A 10,123-nucleotide genomic window follows, 5' to 3' on the forward strand; every position below is an offset into this window, starting at 1 on the left:
TATTCTTGGGATGTCTGGTGTGAACCGCTCTCGAGTTCATGCCACAGCATCTTAATCAGGTTAAGGTCAGGACTCTGACTGGGCCACTCCAGAAGGCGCATTTCCTTCTGTTGAAGCCATTCTGTTGATTTACTTCTGTGTTTTGAGTCGTTGTCCTGTTGCATCACCCAACTTCTGTTGAGCTTCAATTGGCGAACAGATAGCCTTACATTCTCCTGCAAAATGTCTTGATAAACATGGGAATTCATTTTTCCATCGATGATAGCATGCTGTCCAGGCCCTGAGGCAGCAAAGCAGCCCCAAACCATGATGCTCCACCACCATATTTTACAGTTGGGATGAGGTTTTGATGTTGGTGTGCTGTGCCTTTTTTTCTCCACACATACTGTTGTGTGTTCCTTCCAAACAACTCAACTCAACTTGAATCTGTCCACAGAATATTTTGCCAGTGGTGCTGTGGAACATCCAGGTGCTCTTTTGCGAACTTCTGACGCGCAGCAATGTTTTCTTTTTTGGACAGTAGTGGCTTCTTCCGTGGTGTCCTCCCATGAACACCTTTCTTGTTTAGTGTTTTACGTATTGTAGACTCGTCAACAGAGATGTTAGCAAGTTCCAGAGATTTCTGTACGTCTTTAGCTGACACTCTAGGATTCTTCTTAACCTCATTGAGAATTCTGCGCTGTGCGCTTGCAGTCATCTTTGCAGGACGGCCACTCCTAGGGAGAGCAACAGTGCTGAACTTTCTCCATTTATAGACAATTTGTCTTACCATGGACTGATGAACATCAAGGCTTTGAGAGATACTTTTGTAACCCTTTCCAGCCTTATGCAAGTCAACAATTCTTAATCTTAGGTCTTCTGAGATCTCTTTTGTTTGAGGCATGGTTCACATCAGGCAATGCTTCATGTCAATAGCAAACTCACATTTTGTGAGAGTTTTTTATATTGCAAGGCAGCTCTAACCAACATCTCCAATCTCGTTTCATTGATTGGACTCCAGGTTTGCTGAGTCCTGACTCCAATTAGCTTTAGGAGAAGTCATTAGACTAGGGCTTCACATACTTTTTCCAACCTACACTGTGAATTTTAAAATGTTGTATTCAATATAGACAAAAAAAGTACAATAATGTGTTATTAGTTTAAGTACACTGTGTTTGTCTATTGTTGTGAAATGTTTTGTTCAATTTATGTAGAAATCCAGTTAATTCCAAAGGGTTGTCATACTTTTTATTGCAACTGTATATATGAATGAGAGAAAGAGAGAGAAAGAGAGAGAGAGAGAAATTCAGTTTAGCGTACGTTACTGAAGCTGACGGTGTTGTGTGCAGTACAGTCCATAATGGAATTATTGAAATGAGCCCACTGAGAGTTTGAGGTTCATTTCAGCGCTATGGCTTGGTTTGAATGAATGAAATGTCTTTCTAAAAGGAACGCACATACATTCACACAGCAGTTTTATATTCTCCCTATCCATAGAGCCCGAACAAAATACAGCCAACAAACATAATTGTTCTCCTTCTTCTTCATTCTCCATCACTACCCTATGACACCAATAAATACTGTACCCTCCGACTGCTCTGAACCGTCCTCACTCTCATCAAATCTCCCTCATCCCATCCACTGCCTTTGGTCCCTATAGCTTCACGCATAGGCTATTTACATCCCTCGCTGCTGTAAATAGCTCCAGCAACCCCCCCTCCCCCCGGTGCATGGCAGGCACCCTGCATCTTCTCTGCAACACAAAACTGCAGTGCGCTGGGCTGGCAGCACGCATACGCCATGGCAGAAATAGGATGAACGGCGATGCAGTGTGTGTGCTCAAAGCACGGTGTCGCAGTGCCTCTAACTGGAGCAGAGAGATGAGGGATAGAGAGAGAGAGAGAGGTGGGAGCAAGGCTGCTGTATTACACCAAACAGCAGGATAGAGAATGAAAAGGGAGCGCAGAGATTTAGAAAACAGAAAATAGATAGTCCTGATAGTCTTTGAAGGGATTTGGTTATCACCGTTATTGCCATTATAGTTAGTGAGGATTGCCATCGCACCATCTAGCCCGAACATGGAGATAATCAAAATCACACAGGCCCACACTCCACATTTACCCCAAGACAGACCGATAGGAAGAATTAACCCAAATCTTCTCTTCAACAAACCAGGTTGACAGTTCCTTCGGCTCAGCTATTCCCATTCCTTTATTCTCTCTTTCTCTCATCTTTTCATTTGGACAGAGATGAAAACCAATGCCTTGTGGGTTGGTCTACTGGGGAGAAGTTCATAAGCTTGGTCTTGCCTTTCCTCCACCAGCCCTCAGCTTGGCTACTTATAGATCAGTCTGTGTGTCTGTGTGTGTGAGTGTGTGTCCCTCACATAGATCCAATAATTGTATTTTATGGATTGTTCTAGTAGAACTTGAACCCAAAGTAAACACAGTATATGTATAAGTGACCAGACACATTGGACTGTAACTCAGTCCACAGAAGAGATGGATGAAGGAAGATAGTTTCCTTAAATTTCACCACGTGGCAGTTCTATAACTACAGCAGACATATTTTGAGAAATGGAACGAACACAATCAATATGTTGGTATTATTTCACTCTGTGCAGGGATTTTGTAGATGTTACCACAACCTTATTTCTTTGCTAGTTCTCCCACCTAGTGGTGCTAGAAGGACACATCCATACCACAAAGAAACACTGCTACCAATGGTCTAATGGTTCATGTATGATAGAAGAGGGGGAAGAATTAGACTGGTTCTTCTACTCTGGTAGGAAATATTCTACCCTAGTCTGGTCCCAGATCTGTTTGTGCCATCATGTCAACTCACTCAAAAACCAGGTTTCCCTCAAACCATTCCATGCAGATGAATTACCGAATGCATAAAAAAAAGTAATGACTGGGCTGATAGAAACAGGAAATTATGTTTCAATTTAGTAATTGCCGAAAGACCATTTGTTTGTTCGACATGGTGGGATCTTTTTGTGTCAGTCAAATTAATTATGCTAGAAACTTGCACTGATACAATGTATTCAGGGATGTAAAGTACTTAAGTAAAAATATGGTAAAGTACTACTTAAGTAGTTTTTTGGGGTAAGTGTACTTTACTTTATATATTTTTGACAACTTTTACTTCACTACATTCCTTAAGATAATATTGTTCTTTTTACTCCATGCATTTTCCTTGACACCCAAAAGTACTTGTTACATTTTGAATGCTTAGCGGCACAGGAAAATGGTCCAATTCATACACATGTCAAGAGAACATCCCTGATAATCCCTATTGCCTCTGATCTGGCAGACTCACTAAACACAAATGCTTTGTTTCTAAATTATGTCTGCATGTTTAGTGTGCCCCTGGCTATTCGAAAAAAAAGAAAGAAAATGTCCCGCCTGGTTTGCTTAATATAAATGTATACTTTTACTTTTCATACTTAAGTATATTTTTGCAGTTACATTTCATTTTGATACTTAAGTATATTTAAAACCAAGTACTTTTACTCAAGTACTATTTTACTGGTTGACCTTCACATTTACGTGAGTCATTGTCTATTAAGGCATCTTTACTTTAACTCAAGTATGACACTTGGGTACTTTTTCCACTACTACTGTAGTTGTACTACCACTACAACGTGAGAAAGCATTAAGAGTTCATAGGCAGATGAAATAAGTTATGATGAACTTCATGGTGGTTAAGTGATTGACAGTGGTGAGCTTGATGCAAATTTCCAATAAATATTGAAGGTATTATTTGAATGCTGGTGACATGCATGTCACCAGCATGATGATCGATGCTTGGCTGCTAATTGTATTTTATTGTTTTAAGGATATTTCTCTCATCCATATCTCATCATATAAGCTACCAGAGGGGTTCCTAAATGTTTTGTGTTAGCAATTCATAAGGGACCCCCTCATAATCAAAACAACTTGAGTGCGATAAAAATAGCATATAATGAGTTTTACTATGATGTCTGCAGATCATTGCTGGTGGTGTGAATATGAATACATAAGAAAGTTCTGTGTGGACTTCGATTGATGATGTTATAAGGATTCTGTGTGATGTTTGAATGAAATTTGGGAAAATAGTTGGGTGGTATGTGAAGATATGAAAGGAGAGATTACAATTACGTACCGAATGTGTTGTATTTATGGAACACTAGTGTGAAGGAGGAATTTGTGAAGAATGAATATCTAAACCTCTGTAATATAAAATAAGGAATGTAATTACAAAGACACAAAATATAACATTGATATGGCCAATAATGCAGATTTTTTAGGGAGGGGATACAACTGTATTTTACAACTACTGTATTGCCGATTATACTTCAGGTGTGCCTGTTTCAAGATAGGGGGCAAAAAGAGAGAATGGTGGACGTGTTCTAGTAAAAACGAAAATACAAGTCGCCCCGAATTTCGGGGCCTGCCTAAACGATGAGTCAGAAATTTGGGAATGGGGTGTTAGACCAAACAGTTAAAGGGGCTAAATGGACAAATGGAGCATTCCCTTTAGATGGGATACAGAGAGACTTGTAGAAGCCAGAGAAAAACTGGAAGAGGCAGAGAAGCAGAATCACTGAAATAGAAGGACAGAACAGTGAAAGGTGTAATGGTGAAGCAAGTAGACAAAGAAAAGGAAACAGAAGAAAGTGAGAGAAGGACACAGCCCCACCTGAGGCATAGCCCTTACTGCAGCTGATGTGTTACAGCGGGAGAGGGAAAGAAGGAAGAGGAGGAGGAAGAGGAGCTTGAGGAAGAGGTGGAGGACGAGGGAAAAGACGGGGGAGAGGTGTGAGCCCCCGGAATGAAACAGTCGGACATGGTCGGAGGTGTAATAACTGTGGTAAACCAGGACATTTTGCCAGAGACTGCCAAGAAAAATGAAGGTAGAGAGCTTTATGCCTTCATCAGGAAGTACGGTCTCCTGTTATGCCCTGATCTGTTTCACCTGTTCTTGTGATTGTCTCCACCCCCCTCCAAGTGTCGCCCATCTTCCCCATTATCCCCTGGGTTCTTATACATGTGTTCTCTGTTTGTCTGTTGCCAGTTCGTCTTGTTTGTCAAGTCAACCAGCGTTTTTGTGTCTCAGCTCCTGTTTTTTCCAGTCTCTCTTTTTCTTATACTCCTGGTTTTGACCCTTGCCTGTTCTGACTCCGAGCCCGCCTGCCCCTGACCCTGAGCCTGCCTGCCGACCTGTACCTTTGTCCCCCTCTGGATTATTGACCTCTGCCTACCCTGACCCTGAGCCTGCCTGCCGTCCAGTATCGTTGTCCCACCTCTGGATTTCTGACCCCTGCCTGCCTTGACCTGGCTATTGCCTGCCTTGACCTGTCTATTATTTTCCAGGGATATCGTCCCCCTGCAGCAGACAGGTGGAAGCACTCGCTGGACGGGATTACTCATATTCAAACTACCCTGTCATGATTAACTGGTGTAATGCTCCCTAATTATGGAGTGGCATGTGCCCTTGATAAAATTCGAGATGTATCTTATTGATCTTAATGATAAAAAGTGTCTGGTTTTATGTGTTGATTTGGCTTACTTTTAATATAAGAGTTTTGATAGAACCTCCTATAATAGTTTCAGCCATAATCAAATTATTAATTATTAAAATGTAACAATAGTTATCACAGAGTAATAAAAGGAGGGAGTGTGATGGAAATGTATTTTCATGCCTATGTAATTGTATGTCTAGCACAATGCTGCTTTATTATAATGTCCTTTTCAGAGTTTTGTCAGGCTTGTATTGAGTTTGTGAACCTCTCTGTGTCACGTCCTGACCAGTATAAGGGTTATTTGTTATTGTAATTTGGTCAGGACGTGGCAGAGGATATTTTGTTTATGTGGTTCGGGGTGGTGTTTTATGTAGTACGGTGTTTGATTTATTATTTCCGGTTTTTGGGGTTATGTTCTAGGTTTGTATTTCTATGTGGTCTCTAGTCTTTTGTATTTCTTTGTCTAGTTTATTGGGGTTGGACTCTCAATTGGAGGCAGGTGTTTTCTAGTTGCCTCTGATTGAGAGTCCTATATATGGGTATGTGTTTGGTTAAGTGTTTGTGGGAGATTGTTTCTTGTTTTGCCTGTGTGAGCCTGACAAGAGTGTTTTGTTGTTCGTGAGTTCTTCGTTTTTGTTATTTTGGTGTTCTCTTTATTTAAAATAAATATCAAGATGAGCATCCACATTCCTGCTGCGTTTTGGTCCTCTATCCCCGATGACAAGCGTTACACTCTGGCCGTGATAGTAAAGCTTGTTTCATTTACTTTAAGTTTGAGTCTTTGGTGGTGAATTTCCACGACACTATCTTAATGATTTTATTATTGTTGTTTTTTTCTTACACAAGACTGTAATTTCAGTCTTTCTGTTGATTGGTTAGGCACACAGTAGTAATTCATTAGAATAGCTGACTGGAGATGTACGGACAGACATTATCACACTACTGGCAATGGGCTCGAATTTTACCTGTATCTTCTTGTATCTGCTTTCTCATTCTTGTTTATCTATTTCTACATGTCTGATCTTCTGTCTGCAATCCTGGCTCAGTTTTTTTTATTATTTTTACTAGTCATCTTTGTCGTGACTTTAACATTAATCTGAAGACTTTTGTTCATCTAATTAAATAACTATGTTTAATTGTTACCCGATTAAATTAATCATGTAAGAATTAACTAATTACGATCTGGGGCACCACGAGAGTGGTTAATTATAGAGTTACCATCTCCCGAATCAAACTCTAAAAGGTCTTTACCTATCACATCTATAAACAGTCAACTTATTAATCATAACCTCGTATCATATCACCATTCTGAACAGTCGTAACCTCCTTGCATCTGCAAAAACCGAGCCTTACTTATGATTCAGTACTTCACAAATTGGTTTAATTATTTATTTACTAGCTAATTAAATGGGAACACAGGATAAACATACACACTTTGCATCGGTTATTGACTGGAAACTACATACGCTGAAAACAGGTCCCTAGCGGAATGACAACAACATTGATGCATGTTAACCTCTCTAGGGTAGGTGGCACCAAATCGTCCCACCTACGTAACAGCCAGTGTAATCCCGTGGCGCGTTATTCAAAAACCTCAAAAATGCAAAAACTTCAATTTTTCAAACATATGACTATTTTACACCATTTTAAAGACAAGACTCTCGTTAATCTAACCACACTGTCCAATTTCAAAAAGGCTTTACAACGAAAGCAAAACATTAGATTGTCAGCAGAGTACCCAGCCAGAAATAATCAGACACCCATTTTTCAAGCTAGCATATAATGTCACATAAACCCAAACCACAGCTAAATGCAGCACTAACCTTTGATGATCTTCATCAGATGACAACCCTAGGACATTATGTTATACAATACATGCATGTTTTGTTCAATCAAGTTCATATTTATATAAAAAAACAGCTTTTTACATTAGCATGTGACTAGCATGTGACTAGCATTCCCACTGAACAATGCCGGTGAATTTACTAAATTACTCACGATAAACGTTCACAAAAAGCATAACAATTATTTTAAGAATTATAGATACAGAACTCTATGCACTCGATATGTCCGATTTTAAAATAGCTTTTCGGTGAAAGCACATTTTGCAATATTCTCAGTAGATAGCCCGGCATCACAGGGCTAGCTATTTAGACACCCAGCAAGTTTAGCACTCACCAAAGTCAGCTTTACTATAAGAAAAATGTTATTACCTTTGCTGTCTTCGTCAGAATGCACTCCCAGGACTTCTACTTCAATAACAAATGTTGGTTTGGTTCAAAATAATCCATAGTTATATCCAAACAGCGGCGTTATGTTCGTGCGTTCAAGACACTATCCGAAAGGGAAATAAAGGTGACGAGCATGGCGCAATTCGTGACAAAACATTTCTAAATATTCCATTACCGTACTTCGAAGCATGTCAACCGCTGTTTAAAATCAATTTTTATGCCATTTTTCTCATAAAAAGCAATAATATTCCGACCGGGAATCTGCGTTTAGGTAAACAGACGAAAGAAAATAAAGCATTCGGTCGACTCGGGCACGCGCCTAAGCCCATAGTACTCTGATCGGCCACTTGCCAAACGCGATAAAGTGTTTCAGCCAGAGGCTGCCTCGATATCGTTCAGCTTTTTCCCGGGCTCTGAGAGCCTATGGGAGCCGTAGGAAGTGTCACGTTAGAGCAAAGATCCTCAGTCTTCAATAAAAAGAGCCCAGATGAAACACAACTTGTCAGACAGGCCACTTCCTGCATGGAATCTTCTCAGGTTTTGGCCTGCCATTTGAGTTCTGTTATACTCACAGACACCATTCAAACTGTTTTAGAAACTTTATGGTGTTTTCTATCCAAAGCCAATAATTATATGCATATTCTAGTTACTGGGCAGGAGTAGTAATCAGATTAAATCGGGTACGTTTTTTATCCGGCCGTGTCAATACTGCCCCCTAGCCCTAACAGGTTAAAGAATCGATGGAGAGGGAGAGAAAGAGGGACAGAGACCTACAGTAACCAAATACTTTGCACACGAACTAACGCCCACTTTGAGTAAGAAATCATTCATGTATTTACTTGAAATACCTAGGTTCGTCAGGGATCTCTCTCGGTGAACAGGGCAGCCTTGGAAAGGGAGTTGGGCCTTTTCGCGACATGCTTGTAATGCTCTGGTTGTCCGAATGGTTCCAACAAGTCTTCTATTGTTGTCCTTCTTTGTAGTTGTCCGGTGACTTGTCATGTAGTCCTGAACAGAACTACGAAGTTCACTTTCCTTCCATTCGCTCTTGAAGATGGTTCTTTGAAGATAAGCTAGCCAGCCGTACCGATTGTTTCCCTGTGGGGTGATGAGAGTAGCGTAATACGATGGTTTGAGCAGAGTACCAGGATGGTCCTACTTAAATTTGTTTTCTAAGATACTTTACTTAGGACAGCTAATCAGCCATACCAGTGATTGTCCGGGAGGTGAGTTTATCGTCTACCTTGTGTTGAGATTCAAAGTTCAAACCAGCTGCAGCTTCACGTCTTTCTGGTCTGATGTGTTTTTTCTTAACCCACCATTTATACAGTTTGCTCAAAAGGGGTGATTGCTGCAGGCTGACACTCTCTCTGACCTCACTCAGGGCGGTAGCCACTCACTGTGCAAAGTTAGGTAAAACAATGAACTCTTATAGCTTCTCAAATAACATACCTTTCTTAACAAAAACACTTTCATCATTTTTCATATTACATGCACAACTCATAGTATGGACACGTTGTATATGTGTAACAGATGTATATCGTACTCTCCTTGCATTGTGTTTTCTCCAAATAAATCACATCAGCCAGTGGTCCCAGTTGAGCATCATTTATTTCTGTTGTTAAATGGGAAACAACACGTTAGTTGTGCAGGGCTTAACGATATTGATGGCTGTCGATGGCAAAATCCCTACAGCAAACTTGTACACATTGTAAAATATAAAACAGTATTCAGAACGTGACCTACCCCTTGCATCACATTTTCATACTGGGAAGACCTGACGTTCGCGATCTTCCCCTATCTGCAAGCGGGGCCAATCACAATACACCTTATTGTCATCAGAGTTGAATCAACCAATAAGAATGCTTGAACATTAAATACACATTTCTTTAGAGGCAAGTGGAAACATAACCAACCCTGTTACATTCTCCCCTGCTGAATTACACTTGCATACTATAAAGAAACAAAATGAGGTATGCAATACCTTGCAATACATATGTCACCAAATATTCCAGTGCAAAGATTATTCTCTAAAGAGAATTAGGGGAATTCAAAGACCCCGTAGGAAAACATGCCTGTTACATGTTCAGTACACTCAGTGATAAGAACCTCAGACAGAAAAACCTTGGCCTACTTGACCTCAGACCCATGACCTCCATGGGGTCTCTTGAAAGTAAAAAAAAAATAGAAAATGGGCTACAAACTTGGATTCTAATCCTACACCCACACAGGTACTCTAATGAATTCTGTATGAAAAACCCTCTGTGTCTGCATAGTCTCTATGAGTCTCACTGGGCGTTTCCTAACCCGACCAGCCCCTAACCTGACAGGCGTAACAGATGTATTACGTTTAACCTGTTCACCTACAACCACCACTGGTTGGTCACTGTCCACAGTCGGTAAATAG

Source organism: Salmo salar, chromosome ssa21 (genome assembly GCF_905237065.1).
Source record: "Salmo salar chromosome ssa21, Ssal_v3.1, whole genome shotgun sequence".
NCBI classification, from domain to species: domain Eukaryota; kingdom Metazoa; phylum Chordata; class Actinopteri; order Salmoniformes; family Salmonidae; genus Salmo; species Salmo salar.